This window comes from Sciurus vulgaris (assembly GCF_902686455.1).
Source record: "Sciurus vulgaris genome assembly, chromosome: 4".
Taxonomy (NCBI): domain Eukaryota; kingdom Metazoa; phylum Chordata; class Mammalia; order Rodentia; family Sciuridae; genus Sciurus; species Sciurus vulgaris.
Genome location: NC_136464.1, coordinates 10684089 through 10697642, shown reverse-complemented (window position 1 = coordinate 10697642; position 13554 = coordinate 10684089). Strand labels below are relative to the sequence as shown.

Here is a 13554-nt window from a genome sequence, read left to right as displayed (position 1 = left end):
GTGACCCCTTTACTCTTGGATCTACAGTGGGAGAGCAACATCATGGTGGAGGGCTCACAGCAGAGGTCACCTCATGGCCAGAAGGCACGAATGAGAAGAAGGGACCAGGACTCCACCGTCTTCATTGTGGGTGTGTCCCAGTAACCTGAAAACCTCCCATCAGGCCCTACCTTGCCAGGTCTGACCACCTCCCTAAACCATCTTGGGCTGGGGACCCACCTTTACACGTGGACCTTTGGAGGACTTTGCAGACCCCAACCACAGCACACGGCTAGTGTGGTGGCTCAGACCTGGCTGCCAGTGGTGGAGATATGGGAAAAGCTACAGTTTAATCTTAACTTTGGATATGATTCCAGGTCAGTGGAGAAGGGGTTATAAGTCCATAATCATATCAAGTAAATGCCTGGGCTTGGTGACAGCTGTGCTTCTCACATTCTAAATATCCTCTTCCTTTTTCTAATCAGTTGAGGCTTTGCTGTATCTTAGATGACCCATCAGCCAGAAACAACCTCTGCCACTCAAATATTGGAGTGTACCCTCCTGTGTGGCTAGATTTTGAGTTCTGGCTCATACTCACTTCTTTTGTTTAGTAAAGCTAAGCCTTCATTTTAAATCTCAGCCTGTCTCCTCACCTGATATCCCCAACACATAGGGCACTGCCTGGCACATAGTAGGTACACAATAATTATCTATGGAATGAATGAATTGGGTAGGAAAAGCAATTCAACCAGTCTGCATTTTGGATTTATGCTCTAAAAACCTTGCGCTACTGAAAATAAAGAAGGAAGAGAGTTTCATTGCTTCAGAGAGCACAGATCAGGTAGTGGGTTTTCCCCCTGATGTATTTTCTGACAATTTCCACTGTCAACTTCTAGGAGACATTAATTAATCTCACAAAAGTCTGGGTCACCTGTTTCCATGAGAATCTGCCTTGGCTCAGTGCCCTTGGACCTTTGTCTGGCTTGAGAGATGGCCTTAGGGAGGCTGCCTCCCTCTGGCCCATGGCTATGGTTTGACCTGGTACAACCAGTGTGAGCAGCTGCTTGATTCAGTCAGGAGCAGGCTGCAAACCAAACATCACCAGGAGACTCCGGGAGGCAATTTTTTGTTGAGGAGGATGAAGCCACCAGAACCCACCCAGCAGGACCAGAAGGAGAAACAGAAGCCGTGTGTACCTGGAGGGGCTTGTGTGCTTTGTGTTGTCACAAGGAACAGTTTCAAAGGCTTGTTTAGGAAGGTAAAGATCTGGCAGAATCCCGTCTGCAGCGAGGCCTGCTCTATGCTGCCGCCTGTTCCCACACAATCTCCAGGTATCTTTGAGAAGGTTCCCCAGCCTCCCTGAGGAAAGCATATCCAGTCGGTGGAAGGGCTCTGGTCTCCAGGAGGAGCTTTGATCAGCAGAAGCAGCCTGCATTCTGGGCTTCACAGAATGCCCAGCTTCCCCTGCCCCAGACTCCGGAGCTACCTTGGTATGTGGCCTGATGAATAACAGAGTTCTCCAAAATAGCTTTGCCCTGAGGGCAGTTTCCTCAGGTATCAAAACAGGAAACCAAGAATAGCTCCCCTGCACCAAAAATAAGACACCTCAGGATTCGAAAGGCCCCATGATCCATGAGCTCCAAAGAAAGACTGGTTGGTGCCCGCTGGGGGAAGAGCTTATTTTATAATCAGCCTCTCCCATTTTTAACTTCAGGTGTTCTGGCTTTCGTTTTTGATGAGGGATTTGGTCTTCAGACACTCAGCCTGGCCCATTAGATTTCCCAACAAATGGCACACCAGGAGTGGGCGTCTCCCGGCAAGCTCTGTAATAATACTTCCTTTGGGTTTTGATTCTGCCTGAGATGTGTGAAGCTCAGCCGTGGATCCCAGCTCTGCTCAGAGACTGATCTCTGAGATCAGGAACTGCGTTCAAGTCTGGGCAGGAGTGAAAAGCTCTGGGTGCCAGTCCTGCCTCTGGGTCCTTCCTAGCGTGGCTCCACACTGCACGGCCTTAGCTCCCCACCGCAGGCCCCCTTATGCCAATAGCCGTTTGTATTTTCCTTCCTCTTCCATCTTAAACCCCGGCAAAACTGGGCAGCTGGGCACCACTCCCTTTTCAGCTGGCGTTTGAGTGGGTCAAGAGAGGCCCTCTGCTTGTTTCCTTGGCCTGGGGTAGCCTCTGCCCCTCCCCCCATTCAGCTGTCAAAATATTTCCAACCACTGTACACATGTTAGAATGACCAAGATCCAGAATACCAGCAGCACCAAGTGCTGGCACAGATGTGGAACTGGGAATTCTCATTCTAAATTCAAAATGGCACAGCCAGCTTTGGATGGCAGCTTGGTATATTTTCTTACAAAACTTGACACACTTACCATACAATACAGCCATCCTCCTGCTTGGTACTCACCCCAAGGAGTTGAAAACGTATGTCTACGGAAAGGGCCCTCGTGCGGATGCTTAGAGCAGCTTTATTCAAAATTGCCAAAGCTCAGAAGCAATCAAGATGTCCTCAATAGGTGAGTGGCTAACCTGTGGTATATCCGGACACTGGAAGGTTATTCAGCATGAAAAGAAATGAGCTATCGAATCACGAAAAGACATCCTTAAATGCATAGTGCTAAGTGAAAGAAGATTCTCTGTGAAGGCTACAGACCGGGTGATCCCGATGATACATGCTGGAAAAGGATAGGCCCTGGAACCAGTAAAACAACCAGGGGGTACCAGGAGTTAGAGGGAGGGAAGGATGAACAAGCAGAGCTCAGTGGATTTTTAGGGCATTGAAACTGCTCTGTGTGACAGTATAGTGAGAGATGTCATTATACGTTTGTCCAAAGCCATAGAAGGCACAATACCAAGAGTGAGCTCCAAAGTACACTGTGGACCCTGGGGAGGCCCCACTCTTGCCCAGGAGGTGATGGACATCTGTCCGCTGCTGGGCAGCCTGGCCCACGCCCTCATGCCCCCACCCTGGAGCCCCTTCCTGCCTTTGTGCAGCTCACTTTGACTTTTCTTCTTCCTCCTCTTCAGCCACAGAACCTCTGGTTAGGGAGGTGGCTTGAACTGCTGGCCTGTCTCGATCACATAGCCACTACCTCGGCCACACTGAGGATGGACTTCCCTCTGCTCACATCTGGGTTTCCCCAGGACAGTGTCCCCTCACAAACAGACCCAGGCGGATTTTCTCCTCTTGGGCCTTCGGGCAGAGCGTGGAATTTTAAATTCTGTTCCTCTCGTACTTCCGTGCAGCAGCACTCTCCTCTCTTGAGGTCATTTTCCATCCCCCAACACACCCCTTACGTATTGAGACTTCCTGGCAAGCTGCACCAAGAAACAGAGTAGAGCTAAAGATCATTATACGATTTTAGGAAAGTAAAGGCCCTTTTATTGGCATTTTGCTGATTTTTTTTTTCTTCCGAGCGCCTATTATTTGAGTTATTTTTTCTAGGCGGGGTTGGGAGCATGCTGGTTTCCGTCCCAGCAAGAGTAGAGAGCATGCACGCTTGGACCCTCTTCACGGTGAGAGGACCGCAAGGCTGCCCACTGCTTCCGCTCCCACGCTCGGGCCCTGCTCATGCTCTGAGCTGCTGCTGTGGCACATCTGCTGCTACCCACTTCCCAGACCTCTGTCTCCACCCCACAACTCTTTCAGCTGCTTGCCCAGGCCGAGCCGTGTCCCTCCAGATGGTCCTGCAGGTTCGGGCTTGCCTTCTTACCCCCGTCCATTTTCTCCTTGTAGCCAGAGCGATCTTCCAACACACAGACCTCCTCGTGTTCTGGGTGGGCCCTGGGGCATCTATTCAGGTTCAGGGCCACCCACTGCCGTGAGGGATACTGGAGACACTGGGACAGCTTGACTGTTAAATACTGGGCGGTCCAGGAGTAGAGACAAATTAATTCCTTGACCAGAGCGCTATAACAGGAAAAAAAAAAAAAATTACCACTTATTAAATACTGCGTATGTGCCTGGACCTGGGCAAAGTATTTTGAGGTATAATTTTATTTAGTATTCAATAATCACAGGAGGCAGATAGCAGTCTTGGTCAGTTTTACAAATGGGGAAGCTGGGGTTTAAAGGTTGAAGATCTTGTTACTGATTTAGAGAACTTGTTTTCAGTTTTTATCTGCTCAGTATTCACCTTGGCTTTGGGTTTGTCATATATAGCCTTCATAATGTTGAGGTAGCTCCTTCTCTCCCTAGTTCCTCTAGCATTTTAAACATAAATGGGTGCTGGATTTTATCAAAGGCCTTTTCTTCATCTATTGAGATCAGCATGTGATTCTTGTTCTCAATTCTATTTAAGTGGTGAATTACAGTTATTGATTTGTGTGTTTTGAACCAGGGAATAACACCTACTTGATCATGGTGTATTATCTTCTTGATGAGAATTTTTTTTTTTTTTTTTTTTTTTTTGGCAGGGGTACCAGGGATTGGACCCAGGGGTGCTAGCCACTGAGCCACATCCCCAGCCCTTCTTATTTTTTATTTCTATTTTAGTCTCACCAAGTTGATTAGAACCTCACTAAGTTGCTGAGACTGGCTTTGAACTTGCAGTCTTCCTGCCTCAGCCTCCCAAGCCACAGGGATTACAGACATGCACCACCATGCCTAGATGAGTTTTTGAATGTCATTTAATAATATTTTCTTAAGGATTTTTGCATTTATGTTCATCAGTGTTGTTGGTCTATAGTTTTCTTTCCTTCATGTGTCTCTGTCTGATTTTAGTATCAGGATTTTACTGGTTTCATAGAATGTATTTGAGAGTATTCCTTCCCTTTCAATTTCATGGACTAATTTGAAAAAGACTGTTATTAATTCTTCTTTAAAGGTCTGGTGGAACTCAGCTGAGAATTTATCTGGTGCTGGGCTTTTTTTTTTTTCCATTGGAAGACTATTTTAATTGATATTTCAATTAAAATTGGTATTGGTCTGTTTAGATTTTCTGTTATCTTCCTGGGCAGGTCAGATATATCTAGAAATTTGTCTGTGTTTTCTAGATTTTCTAGCTTGTTGGAATATAAATTTTCAAAATAGTTTCTAATAATCCTCTGGATTTCAGAAGTCTGTAGTGGTATCTCCTTTTCATTTCTAATTTTGTCCATTTGGGTCTTTCTCTTTATTTGGTTGCTTTTGCTAAGGGTTTATCAATCTTGTTTATTTTTTCAAAGAACCAACTCTTTTTTGTATTGATCCTTTGTAATTATTTTTTTGTTGTTCTCAATTTCATTAATTTGACTCTGACCTTAATTATTTCCTGCCTTTTACTGATATTGGCATTGGTTTGTTCTTCCTTTTCTAAGGTCTTGATGTGTACCATTAGATGGGAATTTTATTTATTTATTTGAGCTTTGTAGTTATACACAGTAGTGGGGTTCATCCTGACAATCTCATGCACGCATGGAAATTGGTTTCCGTTCATGATCCCCACTTTTCCTCCCATTCTCCCTCCCCTCTCCCATCTCCTTCCTCTACTCTCAATTTTTTAAAGTAGGCACTCAGAGCTACCAACCCTCCTCTTAGAGCTGCATTCCTGCTGTTCCAGAGATGGATGCTGTGTCTCTTCTCATTTGTTTCTAAGAAGTTCTTCATTTGTTCTATGATCCATTTCTCATTTTTGAAAGTTTTGTTCACTCTCCATGTGTTATGTGGTTTCTGTGATTTTTCTTGCTATTGATTTCTGGTTTCCATTATGATCTGATAGGATTCATGGAATTATATTCATTTTTTTTTTTTTTTGTATTTGCTAAGACTTACATCATGACTTAGAATATGGACTATTTTGGAAAAGGTTCTATGAGCTGCTGAGAAGAAAGAATTCACCTGTTTGGGGGTGAAATATTCTGTAGATGTCTGTTAAGTTCATTTGATTTATAGTACTATTTAGGTTGGAAATATCTTTACTGATTTTTTTTTTTCATTTTAATGGGTTTTTTTATAGTTTAATAAATAGTTCTCTTAATGACCACAGATATGTAAGGCTATTTGGTAGTATTCAGAAACATCACAGTAATGGTGGTTTTCCTGATTGAGTTGTAATCTAATAATTATAAGGAATGTAAAACTGTTATCAAATCAGTAAGACTGCATTTATATATGCATCATTTTCAGGATTATTTGGTAACTGGGGCATATTTCCCCCAAGTAACTTTGCTTCCTTATGTTACAAGGCCTGACTCACTCACTTTCATCTCAATGACTGTACCTTTGGTAATAACACCCAATAACCTTTGGTATACAGTATGGATGAGGGATTTTTTTACATACCAAGTATTGGTAGGCAAAAGGTGGCTTTCAAGCTGGGCACAGTGGTATACACCTGTAATCCCAGCAGCTTGGGAGGCTGAGACAGAAGAATCTCAAGTTCAAAGCCAGCCTAGCAACAGCATGGTGCTAAGCAACTCAGTGAGAACCTGTCTCTAAGTAAAATACCAAATAGGGCTCAGTGATCAAGTGCCCCTGAGTTCAATCCCCAGCACCAAACAACAACAACAAAAAGGTGGCTTTCAGTTCAGGATGTGTTACGTGGGCCTTCTTGAAACATAAGCCCACTGGCCTAATGAATCTTTCCTATTTAGGTGGTCTTCTTGTAAAGCCGTCTTCAACAAAGCAGACTTCAGTAACCAGTCTCTTCCAGGCCTTCCTTTTTCTCTTTGAATCACTTTTAATATTTCTGTTCCTCCCTGGGCACGAACCTTGGAAAGGAGGACTTCCCATTTTCCCACCTTCTCTTCTTGTTTTTGTTGAATCATGTTGGAAAGTACTTTCACTCGGTGTCTGTCACTGTCTGTCCAGGAGACAGGCAGGTACTGCTCCTGTGGAGTCTTTCAATTGTTCTTCTGTTTGTGTTTCTCTTTTTGTGCATCTTGATAGTCTTTCTCACTTGCATTTTCTCGGCATGGTGCTGTTTATGGTAGAGTGTAGTCTTCAGACCAATTTTTTTTTTGCCTTCTTTGAATGTTCATGAGCCTCTCGACTTTCCTTCTTTCCCATATTTCCTCAGAAGCTGTAGTAGGATTTCAATTAAATTTTAACTTGGAAAGAAAGTATGTCCATTTGTAGCCTGATTTAAAGGGAATAATGTCAGATTCAGGCATTGTTTGTTCTCCTAAGGAAACAGCACACACCTTGGGCTTGGGCATCTCCTGAATATGCCCATTTCTATTTGACCACTATAAACTGAGCACCTACTGATTGACTTGATGCATTCTCTCTCTCTCTCTCTCTCTCTCTCTCTCTCTCTCTCTCTCACACACACACACACACACACACACACACACACACACACCCCACATACATGTAGCAACACAGCACAGTCATTGTTCCTAACTTTTGGAGAATTTTAACCTTTTACAATCTGATGTATCTATGTACCCTCTCCACACAAAAATATATAAATAAATAAAATTTAGTATACACCTCAGGAGCAGAGACCAAATTCTTCTGAAATGCATCCATGGAACATGACGGAAGTGTTTCTCAGTCCTGGCTATGGACCAGAATCATCCGAGATTTACCCAGAACCTGCCCCAGATATTCTAGGTTGATAAATATAAATTGGGATCCCAGGGTCAATGGGGAAATCTTCTACACTGCTACACAGCTAGTTTTAAGCACCTAAAAACCCCAAAACTCTAAGGGTTTTAGGTCAAAGTTAAGACCCTTCCCAGTAGGAGACCTAGGAGTTCAGGGCAGCTTTGAGCTGGGGACCAGCACTGAGGACCTCATTGAGGAAGTAGGATTAGAGCCGAGATTTCTGGTGGTTTTATCATGCATTTATAGGGGAAGAGAGGGACAGGCATAAACCAAGGTACAGAAGTAGAGAAATATGGGGCTGGGCCAAGGAATGGATGGATTCACTGAAGGAGCAATAGGCAAGGTGTTGTGCACATGGCTTAGCATTGTTTTTTGGTTCAAAAACCAAAAATGGATGGCTTAGAGATGGGGGAGCTGAGGGCAGGTTAGCCAGTCCCCTCCCACTATGGACATGTGTGATGAGGGCCCTGCCTAGGAACAGGAGGAGGAAAAAGGGTCCAGATGAGAGATGGACTCTTCACGAGGTACCCCAGCAGGACCTGGCAATGGACTGGCCATGCAGAGCTGAGTTGAGGAAATGGGAACAGCTGTGTTCTCTGTCAGGTTGAAAGTTCCAGAGACTGAGATTATTTATTGCATTCTTAGCACCTGACAAAAGCATAGTGGGCACTCGGTGCATATGTTTTGGTAAAGGAACGATCATGTGGAGATAAGGGGTGGGAGGGATTCTGGAGAGCTCTTAAATCCTCAGTGTGGGTCATGGGAAAGAATGGTGCTGCTCTTCACTGGGAAGTGGAACTGGCTTTGGAGGAGAAATGAGAAGTTGCACATTTGTAAGCAGTGAGCAGAGTCTGTTGATAGCAAGTGATCTGGGACCTCTATCAAAGCAGGTGGAAACAGGCGAGAGAAAGAACAGAGTAATACCTGAATGAGCACCAGGAAATTCAAACTGGATTTCTGTTTTATCCACCAACTGGTTTGCTTCCCTTTCCTGGGTATTTTCTTGCCTGTTCGTGAAAAAGGTTGCTTCTGACTCGAGAATTGCTGGAGGGCTAGAGTTGTATGTTGCCTGGGAATCCATGCCGGATAGTTTGGTTAGTGATGCTCAGGATGGCACTTGGGAGTCGGGCAATGATTGGGTGAGGCAGGTCTGTCATGACAAATAAATAGCAAATTCAATGCCACGGGGTGGTGGGCTCATGGATAGCTCTCTTTCCTGGCTGTTGCTTTGAGGCAGAACATGGTAGAAGCCTTCCAGCTGCAGAGCAAGCTGTATTTCTCTACAACTGTGTTCTGGAAGTGGATTGTTAGTAGATCTTCATACACATCTGCATGAGGTTCTATGTTCAAATAAGTTTGAAAAGCACTAAAATAAATAAGTTAAAAAACTCTTTAACTGGACTTTTTAATAGCCCTTAATATGCTCATTTTCTCTCTGGGATGCTAATGTACTAGATATACTTCCTTCAAAAAAAAAAGGAAATTGCAATCAGGCAAATCTCAGCATGCATGATGGGGGCCGCTGACTCCCTGCAGGCTTATTGAGAGCCCTCCATGACGATGATGCCTTTCGATGCGATGGCCCCCGGTGGAGTCACTGAGGACAAAGATCAGTCCAGCAAGACATTTAGTACAGCAAGACATTCTCTTGTCCCCTTGGCCCCAGTAACCTTACCAAGACTAACGGGAGCTTCTGCCAATCTGGTGCGTGCATCTGCCTAAGAAGTGATCTGAACACAACGGTGTCCCAGCTTCCAAGTGTGTTTGGCTTCCATAGGGGAAAAACTGTTAGCTACTTGCCTTTTTCACCTCCAAATCCACATCCTCCTCTCTCCCAACCTGCCCCTTTGTTCCATTCTTGTTCTGTGGGCATGTGTATTTTTGTAGCAAGAGATAATGAGGACTCTGAGGACTTCCAGCTCAAAAACCTGGGACTGATGGAAAACCTTTGTCACCAGGCAGCAGGATTCCCACGTGGCAGGTTGCCGTCGCCTCCCGTTTAGCTGAAGACTTGCTGGGGACGTGGTCTTTCGTGCCCTGAGCACACGGGGATGGACATCTACCTGCTAACTGCGTCGCTGGGTCGTGGTCAGTTTCACGTGGGGTGAACGCCATGAGTCAGACAACACTCCCTGCCCGCGAGCTGTGCGCGGAGTCCAACCAACAGTCCTGGCCAAGCGCTTCCTGAAGTGGTCCCTGCTCTTTTCTCTCTCAACCTTTCCCATTGCGAAACTGTCCCTCTTCTACTTCATGCAATTCCAAAAGCTACTCTTCATGATTCCTGTCGCACTCTGGGAGGAGAGAAGCCTTTTTGGGGTTGGAAGGCAGACAGCACTTAGAGAGAGGAGCAGCTGTGACATCTGGTGGGACACGTGGGTAGGCCAGGGCCGGAGGGACGGAATCCTGCGCATGCCCTGCAGCGGCCCCGTGTCTAGTCCCAGGGAGAGGACTTGTATCAGACACAGGCCCCACTTGGTATCTGTGGTCACCCTGAAGGCACAGCTGTGTCCAGCTCTATGTCCCCTAGCACCGCCACACAGGAGGGGGTCAACAGATATTTAAGCACCAACGACTAATGATCACCATTTCTGGCGTGCTTCATGTTGGGTACGGTGACGATGATGTCAGCTTGACCCTGCTCCCCGTGCAGTCTCCCCAATTTCATCATCTCAGATTAGGAAAGAGGGGCCAAGAGCACTGGTGTCACCTGCTGGGGAGCAACAGCTGCAGACGGCAGAGCTGGAGAGGGAGGTAACTAAGTTTGGAGTGAGTGCTCTGGGCCATCACCCTGGCGGGAGCCCTTGGGAAAGCCGGTGGGAGGACAGGTCTCTTCCTTAACTTGGTTAGAGGTCACCAGCAAGGACACAATGGCCAGACAGGGGAAGCGGCCCTCCTGGGGCACATGTCCGAACCCACGTCCCCCTCTGGAGATTGCCTCCTCATCCGGGACCCCAGCACCTGTGCATTCTGGCACAATGCACAGTCCCCAGCTTAGGCCTGTGATATTTCATGCCAGAGTTTGTAGGAATCAGTGTGGGGCCAGCCCCTCCCTTGTTCCCCACAGGAGGCAGTGTCCCTGCTGCAGCTCAGGGGTGAGGCCTTTCCAGAGGAACGCTGTCTGAGCTGCCGATGGAGGTCTTTATTCCTCCTGGATGTGGGACACTTAAGTCAACATTGTCAGCAGTGAAGATCAAAGCAAAAGGAAACTACTTGCCCACATAATTCTTGCCAGATAGCAAAGATCTCCTGAATTACACCAACTCCAGTTCAGTACCTCATTTTATCCAACTGAAAATGTAATAATGCAATTATTGTCTTTCTGTTCACTGAGTTCCATAAGGGCATACCAATTTGGTCAGAAACTCATTTACTTTGTTAATGGGCCTAACACATCTTTAAGAAATATCCCCTCAAATGTTTTTCAGTTATTATTGTCATTAAGCTTTTACTTTGTTAGTTTTAAATAAAATAGTCCTAAATTAAATAAAAATAGCTTTATTTTAGTTTCGTTTGAAATTTTGTTCTATTTAGTTATTAGAACATCTAGATAATGAAGGCCCTTCCCACTGGAAAAAGTAGTTAAAAATGATCACCAAGGCCCCAAAGACATAATAATAAAATGATAACCTGGAGCAATCCCTTTCTAGGTAAGTCAAAGATATAATGAGGATTTTCCTCCTTTTTTAGAAGGAGCTGTCTACAGAACTCTAATGGGAAGTATTGGATTTTTCCATTAGTATCCCTGCTTCTATGCAGCAATTTTCTGTTTTAGAAGGATAGAAAGGAAATGGTTTGGATACAAATGTATCATTGCATTTAATTTCAGAGTTTGCATCCTGTCCTCTCCCTACTTCCAATGTATTTTATGCAAGAAGATGCCATCAGAGTGACTTACGTTAATCTATCTTTCTGGATGGGGGCATTTCTAACAGAACAATTACTTATTGCCTGGACTAAACATCCATTTCATTTCCATCAGGAGCCTTGTTCACCTTGCTTACCAAGTGGGAGATGTGAAATTGGTTATCTCAGCTCTGAGAACAGAGTATGTGTTTAAATTACATAAAGGATCCTTCAGGCCAAGGCATCCAGACTGACAACCACCAGAGCAACCAGCCAGAGGAAGGAGCTAGTGTCAGATCAGTCCCATCTCAGAGTGAGTTATATTCTATTTCCTCTTCCTATTACAACCTTTCTCATGAAAATGAGTCTGCTGACTCATAATGTATCCTCTTTTTGATTGTGTGGTGTTCTTATGACAGAAAAAAAAAAATCTTAACAAAAGAAAAAACAGGAGTCAAGTATATATTATTGTGTTGTTAACATAGTAAGGGACAGAAAATAGCACAGGGTGATTCGATTTTTAAGATCTTTTAAATTATAATCAGAAGCATAAATAGGGTAAAACAAAATTAGTTTGGGAGATATAAAACCTCCATTTCATAGTTATCACACACTTGGAAAATGGTCCCATAATAGTAGCAAAATTAGATTTCACCACTTCAACTCAGCAAAGCAGTGGCACTCAATATTCTCTGATCCCTGCAAATGGTGACCATAGTACAGTAAAATTAGAATTTTTGCAATTACTGCTTAAAGATATTGAATACAAACTTGTCATTTGCTGTAATTATCAGGTGATGACACTTCTCAAGTATTTATGCTTACAATGAATTTAGATGACACATTATTCATCAAGAATGTAACTATCCATTCAGATGGAAAAAAATAAAATTATGAAGAAACCAATCACATACCTCATCTATCTGCTTTCCAAGCCTGGGGAAGCATAAGCCAGAATTGGGTGAGATTCTGGACTTTTAAAATTGGAAGGAATTGAACTTTTTATTAACTGGCAGTGATCAGAAAAGCTTTTGGTTCTTCCCATGCTAGAAGTGGAGAGAAACGATCTTGCAGCTGTACTCAGGAGACAGTAAGAGGATAAGGAACAATTGCTCTGGGCTTGCCCTTGACCAAGTCCAGCTAATTAAATTAATCTGCTGCACAGCAAATTATTTAACATAGGGTCAAGCATGTATTTAATGGCTCAATAAAGTTGAGCTATTGTTATGAACACATTGTAGGACATATTCCTGTTTGGTTTAGTTTGGTTTTCTATAACCAGTGGGTTCTGGAAAAGGTGGTCACACTTAATACCTCTATTAGTCAGGATAATGCTCAGGTGTGTTGCTGTAACAAATGATGTCAGTGGCTTAAGCCAAGTTTCATTTCTTGACCATGCCTGCCACATATAGGTTAGTAAGAAGCTGGGAGGCTACCTTGAGTTACTAAGGGACTTAGGTTGACAGAGGGTCCCCCATCTGGTGACATCACTGAAAACCAGCAGTGAGGCCTGGGAAAGCTCACATATAACTTCTCATCATAGCACATCTGCTATACCCAATCACAGACAGCATACTGTCCCCCATGTCTAGACAGGAGAAATGAATCAGGCCAAGGTGAGAGGGAATGATCTCCCCAGTTGAATCTTGTGAGATTGTAATCCTTTCAAGAGCAAAGATATCCTCTACCATCTCTTTGAAGAGAGCTACCTAACCTATATGAACATTTAGGAGAGGAAGTATCTCCTTCCACTAATGTTCTTGACTCAGTTCTGGGGACCTGGGATGTAACTTGGGAATTTAACTGTCTCCTCAGAAAGGTGTTTCATGGGTTCGCCATTTAAAGTGGGTCCTGCCTATAGCCCCCAACATTCATCTCTGCTTTAGCAACTGAGTTGCTTCTTTCACCGAAACATCACAATGTGTGATTGCTTTGTTTATTATTCTTAGAATTTTAAATTTTGGCTCTTTTCCTCACTAAATTGAAGCTTCCAAGAGGTTAGGGACAATGTCTGCCTTGTTTACTCTTATGTTCTTGGATCTGTGAAATATGCCTGCCACACAGAGGGAATCGATAGGCCATTGGCTCAGTGAACACATAAATGTGTGTTTTAAAGAAGGTTTCCCGGTGATGCTGATGAGGAGTGCCTACTAATCACACTTGATGAATAGCGAAGTTCTTGCTTACCCCTTTTTGA

The 13554-nt window shown here is 44.2% G+C and overlaps 1 long non-coding RNA gene and 1 pseudogene across 2 annotated transcripts in view; one reads left to right on the top strand and one right to left on the bottom strand.

Annotated features, from left to right (window-relative positions):
- The window catches only part of LOC306660352, a 163359-nt gene that overhangs the window by 65525 nt on the left and 84280 nt on the right, over positions 1 to 13554 (top strand). The gene's annotated exons all lie outside the window — the stretch shown is intronic.
- Positions 6137 to 6971, bottom strand: LOC306660194 (ribosome biogenesis protein NSA2 homolog; annotated as a pseudogene). Its single transcript has 2 exons — positions 6504 to 6971; positions 6137 to 6297 (listed from the first exon to the last, which is right to left on the bottom strand). The product of its transcript is annotated as a ribosome biogenesis protein NSA2 homolog (transcript).